Source organism: Peromyscus californicus, unplaced genomic scaffold (assembly GCF_007827085.1).
Source record: "Peromyscus californicus insignis strain IS unplaced genomic scaffold, ASM782708v3 Scaffold_11__1_contigs__length_118956290, whole genome shotgun sequence".
NCBI lineage: Eukaryota > Metazoa > Chordata > Mammalia > Rodentia > Cricetidae > Peromyscus > Peromyscus californicus.
This window is the reverse complement of record NW_026294402.1, coordinates 112,192,080-112,214,701: the sequence shown is the minus strand read 5'-3', so window position 1 is coordinate 112,214,701 and position 22,622 is coordinate 112,192,080. Positions and strand designations below refer to the sequence as shown.

General features: G+C 41.8%; 2 protein-coding genes across 10 annotated transcripts in view; both read left to right on the top strand.

Moving 5' to 3' along the window:
* The window catches only part of Zcwpw2 (zinc finger CW-type and PWWP domain containing 2), a 130,153-nt gene extending 127,679 nt beyond the window's left edge, over window positions 1-2,474 (top strand). The window contains exon 9 of the mRNA XM_052723678.1: window positions 1-2,474. This exon is cut by the window's left edge and continues 329 nt beyond it. The gene's annotated coding sequence lies outside the window, so the exon portion shown is untranslated.
* Window positions 1-22,622, top strand: part of Rbms3 (RNA binding motif single stranded interacting protein 3) — a 1,493,133-nt gene that overhangs the window by 92,067 nt on the left and 1,378,444 nt on the right. The gene's annotated exons all lie outside the window — the stretch shown is intronic.

Sequence of the window (22,622 nt, the reverse complement as noted above, 5' to 3'; positions counted from 1 at the left end):
GGGTGTTAGAATTGTAGAATTTTAAAGTCTTGATTTTTGTATTGTAGACTTTTTTGTTTGCTTGATTTTTAGAATTCTTTATGAAACTTATCTCATAAACAGGTGCTGTACAATAAATGTTTAGGCCCTTCTTCCAATGTGACTATTAAAATGGCTGCCTGTTCTGTTACCAGTCTCAGAGAGAACTCAAATGTAACACACGTGTAAAGTGTTTTTGTAGTTGTCTGGAATATTTTAAGTTATAAGGAAATATTTAAAAAATAGTCATATAATAAAGTTTGAGAATTCTTAAAAGACAAAAATGTCAGTTGTCTCATTGTATTAGAAACAGGTATTATTATTCAACATGGTTCCCAAACAGCAGCATCTCTGGATCTTTGGAATATTAGAGTCCTGGACACTTCCCTATTGGCTCAGTATCTCTATAGGTGAGGTTGGAGCATGTAACTCAAAGTACAGCAAGAGAAGTTAAAGTTCTTCTGTATGAAATACCCATAGAGTATAGATGCTATAGAGGAGTAAAATATGCATCATTCCTCAAGGATAGGATCCCAAGAACAGTTTTCAGTGGCTGGCTGTATTTGAAGATAAAATGGTGGGCCACCTGAGAAGAGAAAAGCTACAGAGCAACACAGAGGTGGGTGTTAGAAATGTAATGTAGGTTCACAGAAAAGAGCTGACACAAAATTACCCTCAGAATGAGCTTTGTTAAGAGAGAGCCTCAAACCATGGGCAACCATGAGCAGGCCTTGAAGAGGGAGAGTACTGGGAAAGTGGCTGCATGGTCACACAATAAACTCTGAAAGGACAGACAGACAGACCCATCAGGACCAGAGGACACAGCTTCTGCCTCATAGATACTGAGACAGGTGGGTAGGCTTCACCCTGTGGTTCTGTCTGACCTGTCCTGCATGGGACAGACCAGGAAGCTCTGATAAAGACTAGCTGTGACTTAAGGTTGTCCCTGCTCTAGGAAGTGGGAGCTGAGCCTGCTCTCTGCTGCTAGTGGGAGGGAGACTACAAGGCCACAGCACAGCCTGCCTTGTTCTCAACTCTTCTAGAGAGAACTGCAGGGAGGGTGTGGCCTGACTCTGAGACAGAAAAGGAAGTGCTGAAGGGAGAGAAATGGGAGCAGGTAAGTAACCTTAGTAAGTGGAGGGCCATGGCGGGGGTGTGGGGGTGGGGATGAAGGGAGTTAAGGCTGGACAAAGCAGGCAAGATTTGTTCAAGGAAGACCTTGACATCACAGCAAAGGGAAGCACTCTATGTGCAGGAGATTCAGTATGTGTAGAGTTAAACACCCAAGCTGACTTGGAATCAGATCGTTCTGAGACTGGCATGCATGAGAGGGCAGCAGACAGACATTACTGTGCCAGCCTGTGCCCCTGTGTCTCAGGGAATCATTGCCCTGATGTTACCTCAGATTGTCAGCTTCCACATCAAGAGCCTTAGGGTTGCCAGCAGGCAGCCAGAACTGGCAGGTTAGGTGTCTGCACAAAGTCTTATTAAACTCTCAGCTGCCTGGGAATAATGTACCACAGCAGCAAAGTTTTAAATGGCAAAAGGTCTCTGCATGTCAGGGATGTTACAGATAGATACTTTCATTTGTCCTCCATGAAAGCTTAATATCATTTCCATCTGTTCAAGTCAACTTATAGACCTCATTACTTCAAGTTCATCGGGTGGCTGGAGCAGCTTCCTTTATTCTATCTGCTCTCAGAATCCTGTTGGTGAGGAGCTAATGCATTTTTAACCAGCTCAAGCAACTGAAAGGCCTGGTCTGTAGTACATTCAGACAGCTGCTGCTAACTGTCTGAGAGCAATGGCTATGGCAGGAAACCCCATTCTTTGTGTAGGTTCCTAGAGGTGAGGGCTATATGTGTTTCCACTTTATGACCTCCCTGCCTAGGCTATAGCAAAGTCCCTGGCTTGCATGTTGACAGTTATCACTTTCATCTTGATTTGACATTTTCTGACAATTTAGCAGGAACATTGGCACTTTGTGTACTTCCATCACCTTGAGTGTGAACCTGTGGTGTTTGTTTGGCCAATTTCAGTGAGTCTCACTTATGTCTGTGATCAGCTTCAAATCTGCTTGGCCATGGCTCCATTGATCTTTCTAGGCTCCCTCACTTGTCTGGAAAGCAGGCAGATTCTTGGTGACCTAGAGCATCCTACGTGGGGAAGTCTGAATTTGACTCAGCTTCATGTTTCACTTTTCCTTTTGACCTAGACTAGCCCAGGCTTGTCCTCATGGAGGCATCAGAGCAACCAGAGCAAGAACGAGCCTCACTGTGAGACAGCTGATAAGATATTAACAGGCTTGGAGGACAGAGGGTAGACCCCTTTCCCTCATAACATGCAGGATGTATAAAGCCAAGGGCTGGAACAGCAGAGTTCTAATTGCTGTCTTGGGCCCTGGGAGGAGGTGTGACATTCTCAGCTGCCCAGAAGGTCATTAATAGATAACTAAACCTGGCTCTGGAGCCCCACATCTTTTTTTTTTTTTTTTTTTTTTGGTTTTTTGAGACAGGGTTTCTCTGTGTAGCCTTGTGCCTTTCCTGGAACTCACTCTGTAGCCCAGGCTGGCCTCAAACTCACAGAGATCCACCTGCCTCTGCCTCCCGAGTACTGGGATTAAAGGTGTGTGCCACCACTGCCGGCCCCCACATCTTACAAGCTTTCCATCTAGCAGTGGGCTTTCTGATTCAAGGACATATGATTTCTCTTCCTGTTAGAATCAATCCAAATGGGCCTGTCAATCACCAGGACAAAGTTATATTCCCTAAGAGTTGCTTGTTCTAGAGACCTTAGAAGTAATATAAAACCTGCCTCAGATGTAGATCAGCACAGTGGTCCCTTGGCCATTGTTCACTGTCTTAGGGTTTTTATTGCTATGAAGAGACACCATGACCATGGTAACTCTTATAAGGAGAACATTTAATTGAGGGCTTGCTTACAGTTTCAGAGGTTCAGTCCCTTATCATCATGGCAGGAGCATGGTGGCACATAGGCAGATATGGTGCTAGCTACATCTTGGCTTGAGGGAACAAGAAGTCAACTGACTGTCAATGAAAGAAGCTTGAGCAAAAGAGACCTCAAAGCCTACCCTCTCAGTGACATACTTCCTCTGACAAGGCCATACCACTTAATAGTGCCACTCCCTTTGGGAGTCATTTTCTTTCAGACCACCACATCCACTCTTACTCCTCAAGAATGTGTTCAAGTTACTCCGATCCAACTTCTACATATATTCTACATGACACTGAATCCTGTCTGGATTATAAAGAGCACAAAGATCAGGGATTTGGGAAGAGTCCAGAGAAAGATCCCAGTGACAGCATCAGACAAGGAAGGAAGCTTCTACTTGCATCCTCTTTACTGACATTCCTTTGTTCAAATCAAGTCATAAAGCTCATACCAGTCAGATGGAAACGTGCCACCAAAGAGTGTGGATACGGATGTAGGTAGACCACCTGCCACTCAGCTCATTAAAGAAGAGACTGTTTCAATATGAAAATGAAAGTCACTTGCAGTCTTATGAACAGTAGATAAATTGCTGTTGATATTTGAAAAATCCTTGCAAACTTAATTTCAAGTAAATTTTTATTTTTAAAAAACATTTATGAATTGATAGCCAAATAAATCTCCATTGCCTTTTCTTTTGCTTCCTAGTTGTTAATATAAATATTTGCATACTATAAAATTGTCCTGCAACATGATTTTACTAATTGCTTGGCATTTTATTCTATTTATATTCACACAATGAATTAGCCTCTTAGTGGAAATTCAAATTGTTTCTATATTTTCACAATTATAAACCACTTTTGCACAAAAATCCACCATTCAATCCTTGCATGCATCTACACAGTTTTCCTAGTCTTTCTTGGAAGAGAAATTGATAGGCCAGTACCAATGTACAATTTTAGGGTTATTTGTGTCCACCAGTGTTTTATTAGCTAAATCAGATGTGCATGGGTTCATCTGTTTCTGAACAAAGTGATTACTTATGAGGTGGTGGAGGTTTTGTTGTTGTTGCTAATTCCCTAAAGAATAGTCAAAATGGACCAAAAATGAGCATCAGCATAGCCCAGAGAAAAATACATGATAGGTTAGTATGTTAGATGGTCACCAGGGATGAAATGAAATATTAGCAGAAATGATATGTCTCTTGTTTTAGTTCTGACATGCATTTTCAGTAAGTCACTGTGAAGAAATATTAGTGGAGAGTCATTGCTCTGTGAAACATTTTGGTGGAATGATTGAATTTTGTAATCTTTCCATTTGGGTGTATGTGGTGATATATTGTGTACCCTAGTAAACTTGCCTAAGGATCAGAGGACAGAGCCAGCCACTAGATTAGACATAGAGGTCAGTCAGTGGTGGCACACACCTTTAATCCTAGCACTTGAGATCTCATGCCTTTGCTTGGGAAGCACACATGCCTTTAATCCCAGGAAGTAATATGGCAGGGCAGAGAAAGGTTTATAAGGCATGAGGAAACAGGAACTCACTCTCTTTAGGCTGAGAATTTCGCAGAGGTAAGAACTAGTGGCTGGCTGTTCTGCTTCTCTGATCTTTCAGCTTTCACCCTGATATCTGGCTCTGTTTTTTTTTTTTTAATTATAAGACCATCTAAGATTTGAACAACAGGTATATATAGGGAAGTAGCACTTTAGAGAGTCACATCACTCTACTGACTCCTTTGACTCAGGTGATTATGCAGCTTTTCTCCTGCATGAGCCTAATCAATGAGTGTTTTATATTAAATTCCACCTTTTCTGGGTTACATTGCTAGTTTTTATAATGAAGTGTGACATCTGTTCTTCCATCCATGTACATGCTTGTTCAGTGTTTTTGTAGTTTCTATTTGTAAGGCCTGGCTTTGGGTGCTGATCTATTCCTTTTTTGGCGTTGGAAGGTATGACCCCTCTCCTAACTGTGAGAACCATGGCCAACACCCCCAATAGCAAAGGCAAGCTGGCAGAAGAAGAACACAACTTGTGTATTTAGTCACAGTTTTATGTGACCAAGGAGCTTCCATAATGAAGAGCCAAAGTTCTCGGAAAACTACTTTTATGCTTTGCTAGTGAAGAATGTCAAATGTAGAAACATAGACAGACAGGTATGTGATCTAGTGGTAATGGCAGCATTGGGGGTTACAGCAAACCTCTGTATAGACACTTCGTGGCCTCTCTGAGCAGTCTTCTGGGTTTGAGGCAGGGCCTTTTCTAGAGCAGAAGTGTCATAACCTACTCCAGAAAGGTTTTCATGGCTACCTCTTCCACAGAGAACAGAGGTGGTTGGGATAATATTTTTAAAGCTTGTAGTTGCCTTTGAGGAGAAGGCATTCAGGTCCACTCTGGGAAGAGGGATTCTGGTTTCTGCTGTTTACATGGAGGGAAAACAAGACGTGAGAGGTGGGTTCAGGAGAAGGTCAGAGAAGCACATTACTTCTGGTGCTGCTTCCCAAGCTCTCTTCATCACTGCTCTATTGCTGGGAGGAGACACCTTGACCAAGGCAACTCTTATAAAAGAAAGCATTTAATTGGAGTCTTCTTATAGCTTCAGAAGCTTAGTTCATTATCACCATTGCAGGGAACGTGGTGCTGGAGCAGTCATTGAGAGCTACATCTTGATCTTCAGGTAGAGAGAGAGAAAGGAGAGAGGAGAGAGACTGGGCCTGACTTGGGTTTTGAACCCTCAAAGCTTACTCCTAGTGACATACTTCCTCCGACAGGGCCACAACTACTCTAACAAGGCCACACCTCTTAATCCTTCTTATTCCTTCAAACAGTTCTACTCCTTGGCAACTAAGCATTCCAATATATGAGCCCATGGAGCTATTCTTATTCAAACCACCACACAAGCCTTCATCTGGGGGTTTCATTTTCTGAGGCACAGTCCCATTCCTAGGCCAGTATTTAAGTGTTTCTCAAAAACATTGTTGATCCAGATCTTGAGGCAGGAAGACCCACCTTTAATCTGGGCTACACCTTCTGCTGGAAACTATATAAGGACGTGGAAGAAGGGAGCTTTTCTCTTTGCCTGCTTGTTTTTGTCTTGCCAGCACATGCATTCCTTCACTGGCATTGAAGCCTGCTTCTTTGGGATTCCAGCATATACAGAAGACCAGCTGAGACACACAGCCTTGTGGGACTGTGTCTTGGACTTTCCATTCATAGCTAGCCATTGTTGGAATAGCTGGACTGCAGTCTGTAAGTCATTCCAATAAATCCCCATACACACACATACACACACATATATCTTCACACACACACACACACACACACACACACACACACACACACACATATATATATAATATATATATATGAGAGAGAGAGAGAGGAGAGAGGAGAGAGAGAGAGAGAGAGAGAGAGAGAGAGAGAGAGAGAGAGAGAGAGAGATTCATTCCATAAATTCTGTGACTCTAGAGAACACTGATTAATACAGATTTGCTCCCTTCCGGTCAGGTGGTTCACTTTATGGACTTTGTAATTTTAGAATCATTAAATAAATGAACAAATACAGTCTCTGCTATTAAGATTCTTAGAATAGATGTTGTACTACAAACAATGGTTGAATCTCATCAACTCAGGGGCCCCAGTTATAAAAGTTCAAGTTCTCAGCAGTGCTTTAACCTTGAGCTGTTTGTAACTTAGTTCTTACCTGCATGTGGTCCTCTGTGACTCATTCCTTAGTCCAGTGCAGCATGGCCAGTCTCCTTAGTGTTTCTCACCTTCTGGTATTTATATCATGCTATGTTCAATCAATTTCCTTCCACAGTGAATAACACTGACTTTCACAAACCATTAAGATATGGAAGACATGGCCAGGTAGCCTCAAGGCTTAGTCATAAAGGGCATTGTGGCTGGCTTCCACTGTTTGCCTTTGAGTAATTCAGCTGTCACAACAGCAGTACATGTGAGCCATTCTATATAGAGAGGTCCATGTCGGGGAAACAGAGGCCTCCTGCTCCTAGTCAGCACCATTGGAGAGCCATGTGGTTTGCTTTTGGGGAAGGCCATCAGCCAGCCACAGTCAAGTCTTCATATAACAAGGTCTCAGGCTGACATCCTGATGCAAGCACCTAAAAGAGGCTGAGCCAGAATCCCTCAGCATCTACTTTCAGATTTCTGACCCTCAGGAGCCCTGTCAGTTAATAAATGCCTCTTAGGCCACTATTGTCAGGGGTTCATTTGCTGTACATCAATGGGAAACTAATATGTGATAAGCTCATCTCACCAAATAGATGATACATATCTGCAGGAAAAAAACCTACCTTTCTTTTCAGAAAATGACCTTCTATGATACTGAGATATTAGTCTCAATAAATGATGCTAATGTTTTATAATTAACTACTAATCAAGCAAGAAATATTTATAGAATTCCAGCCAGATACTCTTCTTGGGCTATGGAAAGCAGTAAACAAAAGGATCCTGTAAAGCTGAGGGGGACAGATAACCCAGCAGTAAAATGTGGCTTCAGAAGCAGGACAACCTAAGTTTGATCCCCAGAACCAATGCTATAAAAGCCTGGAATCATGGTATATTCTTGCAGTCCCATCACTAGGGGGCAGAGGCAAGAATCCCTAGAATTTGCTAGCCAGATAGCTTAGTCTACTTGTCAAGCTCCAGGCTAATGAGAATGAGGGACTCTGTCTCAAAAATCAAGGTGGCTAGCTGCTGAGTAATGACACTTAAGGTTGGCTTCTGGCTCCCACACTCACAGAAGCACACACAGATGTACAAACATACACCAAGTGAACAAGTAAATTCTCATGGAGAAGACAGGTGCTAATAAACAAAATAGATATGGTCCGGCCCAATGGAAATGTGAAGCGGGAATGGAAGAGACAGGGGATGCTGTTGATGTTTGAGTGCCTTTTCTAATGACAACTGAGCAAAGAGCTATGCAGGTATCTGTGAAAGAGCATCCAAAAGCAGAGAGAACCATATGTGCAGAGTCCAGGGGCTTGGAAAGGCCTGACACAGGCCGAGAGGCAGTGCCTGAGGTGCATTCACTCTGTTCTAGACCTTACTGTTGAGGTCACCAAGTCTCTCACAATTGCACCTTTGTCATTTAGATCTCTTTGGACAGAATACTAGACACCAGTCCACATTAAACAGACCTGTGCATGCATATTTTTCATTTTATAAAAATAAACACAGCTAGTAAGTCAGTATAGGCTAAGATTTGAGCAAGACTAGAGAATTAGGAAAGCACCACTGATAATCCTCTGCTATTTCTGCTCTTTGCTGCTTTCTGCCTTCACTAAAGCCATTAGTATCCATTAATAAATTGTATAGTTTTGTTATAACATGGCTATATTGGAGATGACTGACATGGTATAAAAGAATCAAATTCATTCAATATACATTTATTAAGATGTAGATGTCACACCAACAACCAATTAATCTCCCTACAGAAGAACTAGTAAAACTCTATTTCCTGAATGTTCTGTCATTCCATGCAATGGGCTTGACTACTTTTTCTCTCATTACAAGTGAGTGTGTGTTGAGTGATGAATGGTGGATCCTACCATGATTACACCATGATGGTGATCACAAATAAATGGCCACTCATAGACATCTGAATATTTTCATCTTATATTTCACCCCAGATAAACATCCGTCAGGCCCAGTGGTGTAGGTCTGTCATTCCAACTACAGGCAGAGGCTTTGAGACCACTAATCAAGGCTAGACTTGAATTTGGTGAGACCTTGTCTCCAAGTAAAGAATAGGCAAAGGCTTGGGAAGTTTCTCAGGAGGGGGCGCTCTTGTCTAACAGGTGCAAAGCACTGTTCAGCCCCCAGCACTGCTGAACATGTAGATAAACACATAACTAGCACAACTTAAGCTTCCATTCAATGTCCCAGGTCATTGTGTGAGAAAACTCTTGCCCTGCTCTGCTGGTAGTGGTTGGCATACTTTCTTTACACATGGGAACTCTTGAGTTTTCTTTCTTGCTTCTTCCCTCTTAGAAACATCATCTTGGAAAATTAATGAGCTGTTTTATTTGTGCATTAACTCAGAGAGAAGAGCATGAGAAGAGTGGACTGAGGTAGAATAGAATAAGAGAATTGCCGGGCAGTGGTGGCGCACGCCTTTAATCCCAGCACTCGGGAGGCAGAAGCAGGCGGATCTCTGTGAGTTTGAGGCCAGCCTGGTCTACAGAGCGAGATCCAGGAAAGGCGCAAAGCTACACAGAGAAACCCTGTCTCGAAAAACCAAAAAAAAAAAAAAAAAAAAAAAGAATAAGAGAATTAAAGAGAGAAGGCCAGAAAGAGACACAGATAGAAAGATTAACAGATTCTTAAACACACCACACACATACACGTGTACAGACTCTGGAGCTTGTGTGACTGTGTGTGCTTAAATACAAGTGTGTATGGGTTTTTTTGTGTGTATGCTTGTGTGTCTTTGTGTGTGTGTGAAAAAACAGCCATGGATATATAACCAGAAAGTAACAAGGACACCTGTTGGACTAGGATTTATTTTGTAGGAAGAATTGTCAAAAGACAATTACTAGTTTTAAATACTTTACATTGGATTGGGTTGTTTTATATTGTATACAAATTATATATATTGAAATTGATATTGTTAGAAAATGCTATATGTGTATCTCTAATTGTACTTATACTGTTCATTTAACAATGCAATTTTCTGATCCTTGAATGTTATTATTACCAACTATTAGGATATAAAGAAATAAAAGTTAGTAGTTAGACATTACAATAGAACTTGTAGTCATATTAGATATGTTTTAAAAATTGAGCAGATATATTTTCGACAGGTCATCTTCAAACCCTTCAGAGATCTACAGAATATGGCATTTAAAATGTTTTAATAACTTAGAAAATTTTTCTTTTTTGTTATGATTATGAGACATGTCGGCTCCTGGCAGTACCAATCTACTGCAGAGAAAATATGGGCATTGAAGAAACTGTGTATGGAGTTAACTTTCATTGTGGCAAAAGTTAGCCACTGGACAACAAAGTATCCTTGAATCAACTGCTGACAAAATGGACAGACAGGACATGAAACAAAGGGCTACTGATTCTTGCCAAAACAAGTGTGGTTATGGCTTTATCAAAAGGCATCTTCTGAGGCCAGGACAACATGGCACCATCCCTGAAGTGGCCTTCGCAATTCCGAAAAGGTACAGTGCCCTTTTCTTCGAAGGCAGCTGAATAGGCAATGGGCCGATGGCTTCTGATGTACAATGGAACAGCAGCTGAAACAGTTATTCTCACGCCTCGCAATAGTAAACTGGCATTTGACAGAGGGATGTGGAGAAAAACAGGATGCTGAGATGAAGCCATATATACACAGCCAAAAAGAATGGACAGCTGAATTAAAAAATCAACAACAATTTCCAGAATTTAAAATCCTGAATCAGGACATGACACTAGTGGAATTCAGGTGTTTCTGGTACATGGACTGCTCTCACCCAATGTGAGGTTGAACTGATGACCTTATGTACATCCTACTTCACAAATGAGTCTGTCAGATATGCTAAGCCTATAGGCTAAAGATGATGCCCCAGCATTGCGGAGAAACCTCAGGTGACTGTCCAGGCAGCTGGCTGTTTCTGTCAACTCACAAATTTTTTGGAAGTTGCTTGCATGCACTTTCTGTTTTTATTTTTGTTAGCTAATATTATTTCCTTCTTGGGTCTCTGAGGGAGTTGAAGATTAGGTAGTTATAGTTGAAGGTTAGTTAGTTATAGTTGAAGATTAATTAGGATAAAAAGTGAATTAGATACATTTTGGACTTAACAAAATAGGATAGATAATAAAATTATTTTCTCTGAATTTGTCAAATACAAATGGACTAGACATTGTTTAGACATTTATTACTCGTATATATTATATATAGTCATTGTACTTTTGTATATAGTTTTTCTTTTGTTAGTTATAACCTTTTTCTTTTTTTTTTCTTTTTATTAAAATAGAAAAGGGGAAATGTGGTGGTATTTTACTTGTACTGAAATGTGATTTTAATTGTATGTTAATAAATAAAGTTGTCTGGGGGGTCAGAGCTATTAGAGCCATAGCAAGTGTGTGGCGGCGGGTGGCGCATGCCTTTAAGGACCTGGAGGGCGGGTACATTCAGGCAATGACAAGGCAGTCACATGTTTGGGTTTACAACCAGTGAGAAGGCAGAACAGGAAGACTTTAAAGACAGACACACAGGAAGTAGGTCCTTTTTCGGAGCGCTCTCTTGTCTGGAGAGGATCCCTGAATCAGGAAGGGTGAGGCTCTTAGCTCTGACCTCTTGGCTTTCTTCTCTGAATTGGCTCTGTGTTTCTTATTTTATAAGACCGTTGGTTACATCTACAGTCCACCATTATTTTTAATATTTCTACTGGAAAAAACAATTACCATACTTTTTTTCTTCGGTAAAAATTAATCCATTCAAATTATAAGCAAAATATTAGAAATAACTGAAAAGACATGTACTTAACAAATAGTTCACCTAGAAACTTACTCTTGTACATTTTATCAAAGCAAATTAAAATGTATGATGCAGTGTGGTTTATAATTACTCTTTCTCAGCTATAAATACTTCTATAGGTTATAAAAACAATGAGCTCTTCAAATCTGTATCCCAGTTTTTAAAATTAGCCTAATAATGCTTAGGCAAAAGCACCTAAATGTTTTTCTTTGATACATATTTAAATTTTGTTTGATTCAGTAATTTTTCTGGCAAAAATTTGTGATTGATGCAAAATATGATTTGAAGGTCTTGTTATTCAATTTAAACCAAACTCACTGTGTATTTATGTTGACACATTTTACTTTTTATGAATAATACTTAACATCTATTAAACCTTATTAGATATGCCTGATTCTCCCTTGAATGCTTCAGCTTGAAATAAACATTTAGTTTTCACCACTATCTAGTGAGCTAGGCACTATTATCTGTGTTTCTCAGACAAAGAAATTGATTGATGAAAAGGTTTTGTTGCCCAAGGCCTAATGGCAGAGAAGAAATTCAAATTAATATTGACTTTAGAAACATGTACAGGTCTGACAGGATGTTTTGGACAAATGAAGCTACCAGTGCATAAGTTTATTTCACAGGACACCGATACAATGCATATGGCAAAGCACAAAAGACAGAAGCCCAGGATCCATGGTGCAGGAGCTCCCCGAAGATCAGGAAATAAGGAGGGAACAAACAGTTTCTTTTTAAAGATTATTTTACTTTTAATTTTCTACGTGTCTGTGTGTTTATGTGAGTGCAGTGTCCATAGATGCCAGTGGAGGGTGTTGGATCCCCTGAAGCTGGAGTTACCAACAGTTGTGATCCACCCTGTAGATGCTGGGAACCAAACTCAGGTCCTCTGTAAGAGCAATGAATGCTGTTAACTGCTGAGCCATTTCTCTAGCAATTGGTGATGAGTAATTTTATGTGTAAGCTTCAATGTCTGTGTAGTACCCAGATGTTTGGTTAACATTATTTAAGGGGTGTGTCAATAAAGAAATTCTTTTTATCTACAGCTGTAACTTGACTATTTCCCAAACTCATCAAGATAAGGTACAAATTGTGACCCAGGAGGAAGTAAACTCTACTCTCAAAGCAAAAGAAAAACTAGTATAGTTTTCTAATTTATACAGACAAATCTGGAAACATGTTTGGAAGTAGACAGTGAAGGTGTGGGATAAAGGTAAGAGAAACGTAATATTGGACCAAGCTGGATTAACTGATAGGAGCTCACTAAGCAAAAACTCTGTATTCAATATTGAAACTGAAGCTAGAAAGGGCTCTAATGAAATTTATGACTGATTAAAACTTGACTACAGGTATAACACCAAGAGAGAATTAGAAATGCCAGACATGCTCTGCTTGAGTGTAGAGGAATGGATTCAAAAGCTAAGAGAGATTGGAATGTGGAAGTATACTTGTCATTTAAGATACACCTACATGAAGGGGTTCATCAGACATACCTTCCAACAGTACTTTATGAACTAAATTTGCACCCTCGAAGATTTCCATGGTCACTTCACTATAGGCCTTGTCTTATAGTGAAGATTTCAGTGGTTGGGTTTGTTGGATCCCAGAGATGCAGAGTCCTGTAGCAGTACCCAGCCACAAAAGGCCAGGAGGTCATGTTTACCTGGGAAGATAACCTGTGAGAACAAAAGCAACAGTCATCATGGACTGGCCTCTAAAGATCCATGGTGATGGTCCATTAACCATGGTCTTTGTTCTAGCTGGCTTCAGTGGTCATCTTGGCACAGCCTAAATCATCTGAGAAGGGAGTCTCAACTGAGGGGTTTCCCAGATCAGTTTGGCCTGTGAGTATGTCTGTGGGGAGTTGTCTTGATTATCAAGTGATATAAAGAGGACCCAGTCCACTGTGGGAGGCACCATTCCCTAGGAGAATGGTCTTGGGATGTATAAGAAAGCTAACTAACTAAGCACAAGCCTGCAAGTGAGCCATCAAGCAACATTTCTCCATGGGTTCCACTGTGTTTCCTTGACTGTGTTGTTACCTGGTGAGAGGTAATGGCATGGAATGTCAAATAGGCCTGCCTGCAAGTTCCTGCCTTGACTTCTTTCAATGGTGAGTTGAAACCTGTAAGAGAAAATATACCTTTTCCTTCCCAGAGTTGCTGTTGGGTAGAATGTTTACCATGGCAACAGAGATATAATTAGAACACTATTCTCAGAAGGTAGATATGAACCCTACTCAAGTTTTACTTAATCTGTCTAAGCATAAAAGTTTTAGGTTAAGTCAATTAAATTCTGAATTATAAAAGCAAAGTTAAACTCTTCATTTAATTCTCAGCCTTTAACAAGTATACAGAAGCAGACACTGGGTCCCTTGAGAAAAGACTCCAAAACATTGTTCAGAATGTTCACGATTAATCTATCTCATATCCCAGAGGAGCCTATGGACTCTAACTAGGGTAAATTTACATTTGGGGAAAGGGGGAAATGAGATGCCCTGTAACACTGGATCTGGAGCGACATGAATCCTGGGACTCCAAGCACCACTGTGTTTGTGACATGCCACTGGAAGTCAGGTAACCCATAGAGATTAGCTCAGGTACATGTCACAGTGGGCTCATTGCCCACCTGAGTCAATCCTACAGTTGCTTTCCCAGTTCTAGAATTCATGCTGGTAATGAATGTGAGCAGAAGCTGGCAGAGTCCCCACACTGGGTACCACACTCTTAGAGCTGAGGATAGTGGAAACATCTGCAAGTGTTTATTCCTAGGGAACTATTCAATCAACATCACATTTCTAGAGGGAGCGCAGAGTTCAGTGCCACTAAGGAGGACCCAGATGATGTGTTAGTGCTGACTCACAGATATCCACTGTCAACTTTCATGGGTGGCCTGTGAAGAATACAGACAGACCCCAAAGAACAGTGTTAGACCATCCTAAACTAATCCAACTGTTGGCCCCAATTTCAGTTTCTTAGTATCTGTGTATTTATAACAGAATACCACAAATTGGCTAACTTACAAAGAACGGAAATTTATTTCTCATAGTCAAGAAGGCTGGGAGTTCCAACATCAAGACAACTATAGTTCCAAGATTATGGCACCTATAGTTTTAGTTGTCTGGTGAGGGCTATTCTCTGCTTCCAAGATGGCCCTCATGGCCATATCCACTGGATCTCTCACATGTGGGAGAAAGATGGCCAAGTGAATCTTGCATAAAGCTATTCTGAGAGAGCCTTTGTCCTATTCTTGAGGAAGGGGCTCCCATGACCTAACTGCCACTCACTATCACTTGGCACACCCGAATATAGGAGAGGATACTCTCCAACTATAGCACAGCTCCTGCCAGAGGCAGGTTCATTTCTTGAGCAAATGAACACGACCTCAGCTAGACAGCACGGAGTTACTCATCTGGCAAATACTTTTTCTTCTGATAAATCTATTCTTCTTTTTTTTTGAGACAGAGTTTCATATAGAGTACACTGACCTCAAGCTCATTATGTAGCCCAGGATGAACTTAAACTTCTAATCTCTCTGCCTCTGCATTTTTATCGTCCCTACCAATACAGTCTATCAAAACAGTTTGTTTTAATCTGGAAAGGCCAGCAGTATCTATCCCATCTCAAGGTGCATTGACTATCCAGTCCTGTGACATGCTTTAGCTTGAAGGTGTCTTGATCACTTCTCCTTTCCACATATGCTACATGGATTTATTACATTGATGACTTCATGCTGTTTGGATCTTGTGAGTCCAAAGCAGCAACTATTAGCATTTGTGTTCCAGAGGGTGAGATAGAAACGCCACAAAGATTCCAGGCCCCTGGAATTGAAAGCCCAGAGATAATGGACATATTGCTCTCAGAAAAGGTAAGTCTGCATTTAGTGTCTACAAAATGTTGCTCCTTTCATGGTGAAATTGGTCCAGTGTAATCTGTCTTAGAAGCTAGATTGTTACACTCAACAGTGATACCACACTGAGAACGTAGGTTTGTTCTCAGCTGCTAGCAAGATTGCACACCCAGCAGTGGGTGGGGCCAGGTTCATCTTGGTAAGTAATCTTCTCAGGTGCCAGTGGTGTGGGCAATGTTGAGGTATCTCTTCTGTGGTGGAAGATAACTTGCTGTGTCTCCTTCTGAAAGTCAAAAAAGAAGCATATTGTTATTGGGCCTCTGTAGATGTGGAAGGCAATATATTCCTGAGTTAGATCTATTAGTCCAGCCCATCTACCAAATGACTCAAAACATGCTAGTTTTGAGTTGTACCCACGCAAGGGAAGGTTGTGCACCAGGTCAAGGCCTGAACTATGGTATGGCTTTTGGAGGCCTCAGCTATGGTACCAACTAGACGGAAATACCTTACAAGGCCAGGACAAGGCTGTAAGAAGGCTATACATGCTTGAATCTCATGGCCTGGAATCAAGGACTGGAGATGGCAGTGGCACCAGTCACCCCCTAGTAACCACTAGCGTGCTTTGTTTGCCGTTCCTTCAGCCTGATGCTCTGTGATGGTTTAATGTTCACTGTCAATGTGACTAGGTTGGGGATCACCTCTGGGCATATTTTTAAGGGAGATTCTAGAAAGTTTAACTAGGGAGGGAAGACTCACTCTGAATGGAGGTGGCATCGTCCCATGAGCAGAGTCCTTAGCGAACGCAAAGGAGTGGAGTACAACATTCATCTCTGTCTGCCTTCTGCCTGTAGGTGTGTCACATGCCTGTCTGTGCACCTTCCTCTCCATGGTGGATTCTCAGACCTTAGACACAAATAAACCCTTCCTGCCTTTCACTGTATATCTTGTTCCAGTAAGAAAAGTAACTAATACATACTGTCCTCTCCTAGGTGACTTAGTTTTAAATATAGTAATGCTTTTACATGTTATTGAACTAGGAACTAAGGTTTCTGCCTGACCACTCTGGGCTCCTTAAGCTTCTGAACCAATAGGCAAAGAAGGGTTACTACTTTGTTGGCTGGAGTGGCCAGTCCTGATGACCAAAGGGAAACTCTATGGTGGAGTCAGGAAGACTGTGTCTGGAATAGCAGGCCTTTCAGGGATTCTCTTAGCATTATCTTGTCCCGTAGTTAAAGTTAATGGACAATTGCAGCAGTCCAGTCCAGACAGGCTTACTAATGGGCAAGGCTCTTATGAGAATAAAGGTGTTGGTCTCAGTCTACCAGGTGAAAAGCCATAAGCAACCAAGGTGCTCACCTTAATAAAGGACTAACATGAAGGAGTTAGGCTTTAAGTACATATTCTTCATTCTATACTTGAGATTAGACACACTTCAAACCTGCATGGGCTCATGGCCATCCCGAAGTCAAAGTAAACTTAAAAACATAAAGCTGAAAAGTATCTTTGGGACCAACTATTGACTCAATATGTGAATGCCTTGAAGCATGTTGCATACTGCAGATGTGTGCATTAGACTGCAAATGTTGAAAAGGAAGCATACAAATACAGACAAAATAATCTGGGCTCAGTTTATTACATAAGGTATTTTTTCCATTTTAAAAGTTAGTTCTTTGAGAGTTTTATACAGCCCGTTTTAATCATATTCACACTCCTTCCTCAGTTCTTCCCACATCTGTCCCCCTTCCTACCAACCCAACTTGTGTGCTTTTTTTTCAAAACCTTCAAGACAGTTTGTGCTGCCCAAATATTCTTGGATGTGTGGTCTTCTAATGGCTAGTGGTTGACTTACCAGAGGCTGCACTCTCAGAAAAAAAAAATGGCCTCTCCTTCTCCCAGCAGCCAACAGTTGGTAAAAGTTCCACAGCTAGGGGTGGTGTGTGCCTGGCTCTACGTCGAGGTTGGGATTTGATCCAGCTTAGGATTGCACAGGTTTTCTACATGCTGTCACAAGCACGGTGAACTCACGTGTCGCTGCCCCGCTGTGTCTACGGAACACTGTCCCCTTAGAGTCAGCTCCCACCTCTTGATTTGGGCTTTTGAAACCTCAAAACCCATCTCCAGTAACACACTTCCTCCAAAAATACCACACCTACTCCCAAAAGAACACATCTCCTAATTCTTCCAATCCTTTCAAACAGTTCCACTGCCTGGTAAATAAGCACTCAAATATATGTGCCAATGGGGGCCATTCTTATTCTTACCATCACACTTGTCCTCTGTACCCTGGGTAGTTATGTGTCACCGTGTTAGTCACAATCTACTGGAAATAGAAGCTTCTCAGATAAGGGTTGAGAGATGCATTGATCTATGGGTATAACAGTAAGTCACAAGGAGCTGGTTTAATATTATGTCCTGCTGTGTCCTGCATGACTTCAGGGATCGACCTGACTGGGGCAGAGAGGAAATGAAGAAAGGGCAGACACACAGACACACAGCAAACCTGGGACTGGCAGAACTCTGATGGAGCAGCTGCAGTGCCCCAGAAGCTCAGTGTGGTTCTTTCCTCTAGTTTAACCAGGTGGCAGGATTATTGTACACATGGTGCATGTGTACAGTCCCAGCTCTCCACCGGAGAAATGAGAGCTGGGTACAGAAGAATCTCCTGGACACTCATGGACCAGCTGGCCTGCTGCATGCCCAAGACAGGTCCTGCCTTGAGTGAGGTGGAAAGTGAGGACTGACACCCAAGATTGTTCTCTGACCTTCACGTGTGTGATATGGTACACCCACACCCTTATATACACATATGCGTGCACACACACACACACACACACACACACACACACACACACACACGCACACATGCGTGCGTACCACATACACATACTCCAAAATAAATAAATATTTTTAAAAAGAAAGTGTGCTGACGAGATGGTTCAGTGTGTAAAGACCACTGGGTCTGACATTGTGTGTTAAAACTCAGGAATCTACTGACAGGAAAGAACTGACTTCTACAAATTACCCTCTGACATCCACATGTACCAGCACCCCCTACACACAGCATACACAATATAAATACATATATTTTAAAAATACCATCACCTCAGGCATCCAAAGAGCCAAAATGAGCTCATCTTTACAAACAGAAGACAGTGACCGCCCAATGATGGAGTGGTTAATTCCCTCGAAGCACTATGAAAGCTATTTTCAGGTATTATTTCAAGACCTCACAGTAGCAGCGAAAGCAGGAGATAATCACCACAGACCCTTTCCTGAAGGGAAGTCATTCTAGTTATTAAATTCTCAGAAAGGGTAAACAAAAGTGGGGACGAAGAGGACTCGGGATATGGTTTGTCCGTATTTTGAAAGCACCTGGAGGACCCCATGGGGAACCCCCATGTAGCACACCATGCTTGTGCAGAGAGGCAGCCTTTAGTGAGGACGTCATCTCCAGAGGCCACCACTGATGACAGCTGTGCTGAGTGGGGAGTACATCACAAAGGATTTCATCAGTGGTGAAATGAAAGCAGCCACGAGGACAGCACCTTCGTTTAATTATCACCTCATCTTCTGGGTTGCTGATATCACGTTTGGTGCCAAGTAATGTGTTTAATACCCAGTAGTACAAAGAGGTGCAGGTTTACTATGGAGTTGCTCCCCGTCTATGTCCTAGACAGATGGTCCAGTGGTAGCAGCTATCCTCTTGGAAGCTTTCTGCCTTGAGCACCAAGAGATTTAAGTCCCCTGAGACACTGCTCCATCCAGCCATTTGTCTCGGGATTTGGATGGACAGAGGTGCAGTAATTTGGAGTTATTGAAAGTTACAGGAATCTGAACATGAGCCACAATCTTAAATTCTGAGGATTTGACTCTTTGCTTTGTGTCTGTCAGACTCTGCTGAGTAACAAGTCATCCCAAACCTCAGGGGCTAAAACAAGAGGCATCTATTACTGTGATGCGTTTATTTGTGGATTGTCTGGCCCCCTTTGGAATCACTCTGCCTCTTTTGTTGGGTGTACTCTGATCTAGGCATAGTCTGCTATCGTGGGACAGAGGATACAGGCAAGCATACCATTCTCGTGGCAAAGCCAGAGACATACAAAAGAGCGAGTAGAAGCATTTGTGTTTTCCTGAAGCCTAGGCACAGATTTACACACAATCGTTTCTGTCACCTTTAATTTGGCCTAAATAAATCACACTGCACAACGATGCGGGGACACACACACACACACACCCTTATGCTGGTATTGAGTGGAGGTCTTGCATTACTACGTTATGGTAGAGCTGGAGGGAACAGAGAGTTCATTTTCTTTCAGTTCCCACTACCCATGAAGACATGGTGTTCATTCCTTTGGGGAATGCAACCACAGTGTGGGACACTAGCCCTACCAGGACCATGATCTTGGACTTCTCGATCATCAGAACCATGAGAAAATGAGTTTCTCTTTGTTCTACACTGCCCAGTCTTCTTAATTTTGTTACAGCAATGCAAACAAATTAAGATGCAATAAAGATGTTGCTAGAGAAGTGGGATGTTGCTATGACAAATCTCTTTGGAAACAGGTCCTGGGTAGAGCCTGGCACAGCTACACTGTGCTCAGCAGGATACCTTGTTGTGATAGTAGTAACTTCCAAGCTACTTTTATAAAACCTTGTGCGATTCTCCGTGTTCTGCAATTCCACATGCTAGAAAAAGCCTAAATTATCAAGATAGGGGTGGGAAGGGGGCTCTGGTGGCAGCTGTAGGAAGTCATTTCCTCCTTAGAGATTATCTAACTGCTTGTAACAGAATGCTGGATGGACTGCAATGTGGGGAAACAGCCAGTCTGAGGCACTCCTGGTCCATAGCGAGGGGCATCTTAGGGGGTCTATCAGAAAGGCCGCCTTTCTTACAAAGGAGGAAAGAACTCAGTTGAATTATGTCAACATCGTAGTATTTTATGAAAACATAATTGAAAGGCAACAAATAAGGGTAGTTGGCAGAGGAAGTCTCTGAGTGTGCAGGGCACCACATTGCTCCTCTTAAAAGAAGAAAGAGAACCAAACTAAAGGTGGAACCTGTAATTCAACCAAGTTCTTTCCCCCAGGGTTATACACCTGTAGAGCAATTAGCATGCAATATTAACCTGAAAGGGCCAAAGGCTCATGAGTGTATCTCTGGAGAACTGGGGTGTGGCTTGCTGGGACAATGGGAGGAGCAACAGGTTTCCTCTGATCTAGGGTACCTTGGACCATGTAGTTAAGAGTTTAGTTTTTATTCAGCTTCTACATCTTCTGTGTGTGTATACAGAGGATCCAGAAGACAGCTTTGAGTGTTGTTCCTTAGATGCCACCCACCTTCTTAATTTTTACATTTTAATTTATTTTTATTTGTATTTATTTGAGACAGACTTTCACTGGCATGGATCACAGAGTAGTTCAGGCTAGCTACCCACTGAGCCCAGCCCTGGGATGAGCCCAGCACCAAAGGTGGCTTCTTCCTAGAGCAGGTTCTGAACCTCAAACTCAGTGTCCTCAAGTTTGCAAAGCAAGCCCCACCCCTAGCCCACCCTTCTTCAAACCTTACCCAAGCCTCATTCACTTAGGCCACAGCTTGTTTCCTTCCTTGGGGAGGTCCAGATTCCCCGATGTCATGACAACACCACCTACTTCCTCTTGCCAGTTGAGCTTCTAAGCTACCTCCTGTGTTCCTTTATCATCACAAGGAGGGAGGGGAAGCTGCTGTCCCTTGACACTTTATTTGCTGGACAGTGTTCTTCAGGGATGAACATTCCACTGCAAATCACGGGCAGGGCCAGTTCTCCTGGCCAGAGGACCCAGCATCTCTCTCCAGTTCTAGGGCTGAGTTATGGAGGTCCTGATGATCCCTGACCCTAACACGGTCATTATTTTTCAAGGTTATTATTTTTCAAGTTTTAAACAAGATTTCTTTTATAATATTTAAATTCATTTTCTTATAAAATTACAAACATTTTATTTTATATATTGAGAATATTTTACAAATTAAATAACACTATAATATAATTTTTAAATAGGTTACAAAAATGGAAAATTTTCAGGTTTTACAAAAACCTGAAAAAAATTTTCAGGGTTACAAAACTCCTCCCTCCAAAAATATTTTTTAAAAAGCCAATTTTTCTGAATGGGCCAATATAAAAAAAATGCATTTAGTGACCAGTGGTTTCTCATTCCTAGCATACTAATGGTCAACAGAAAGAGAAAAAAGGCCCAACCTCCACCGTCACCGCTGGAAGAATAACACATACTGGATTCTTGTGGATGCAAAACTGGCCCTTGCTGCTTTAATGTCCAGAAGTTAAATTCTCATCCACCATAAGAAAACAAGACAAAACAAACAAACAAAAACTATGACAGAGTTCTAAGTAGGAAATCTTAGCTTTACATCCTTTTTCATGACTTATGTGTCCTTTTGGCTACATTCTGTTCCCCTCTCTTGGTCTCCTTGTTAAATGTTATACCATATCTACACTTAAAATTGTTTACAAGCAAATGTGTTTCCATTATAAGCCAAGAGCCACTTATGAGGGTGAACATGTGGTTTTTGTCTTGTTTATCCCTGTCTCAGTTTGTGTCTGCCTCCCTTAATATTTATGTTTCCAGGCCCACCTTTCTTACAAATTTCATTTTTCATTACAACTGAATAATTTGATCTCTATAGATTTTGTAATCACCACTTGTCTTTACCTGACCTATTTTTTCTAATTCCTTATAATTTTATGTAAGCCTATTCCCTGGGCATGCTAATTCCACTTCTTTCTCAGTTACTGTCTGGACTTGGTGTACTGATGGATGGTGGCTTTCAGTTTTCCTGCCCATCTCTTGCTGAAACTGATTGTGATTGCTTATGTGTACAGGGGCTTTCACTGAAAGCATTAGCCAAAGAAGTAGTTCAAGGAAACAGGAAGGGGGCTTAATCAACATGGCAGCTGGATATGTAATAGTTGAAGAAGAGGAGGAGCCAGAGGAGCCTTGACCGTATTTTGCAACATCAGGCAATTACAGGATCAGCTGCAATAAATGGCCAAGGTTATGGTACCCATAAAGTTTAATTTGCATTTGGAGTATTCTGACTCATTCACTGAGAATGCAAAGCAGATTCTGCCAGTTTGAGAGCAGCTGAACTACAGTGCGTCTCAGACTCTCCGTGGTTCATGCAGAGGTACAAGGAGAATGGCTTGTGAGTGTGTGGCAGACTTCAGCTCTCACCTCTCTGGGCAGGACATAGAGAGCATTAAAGCAGATGGTCTTCCTGGGCTACCCTTGGAAGAGACAGAGTCACCAGATGG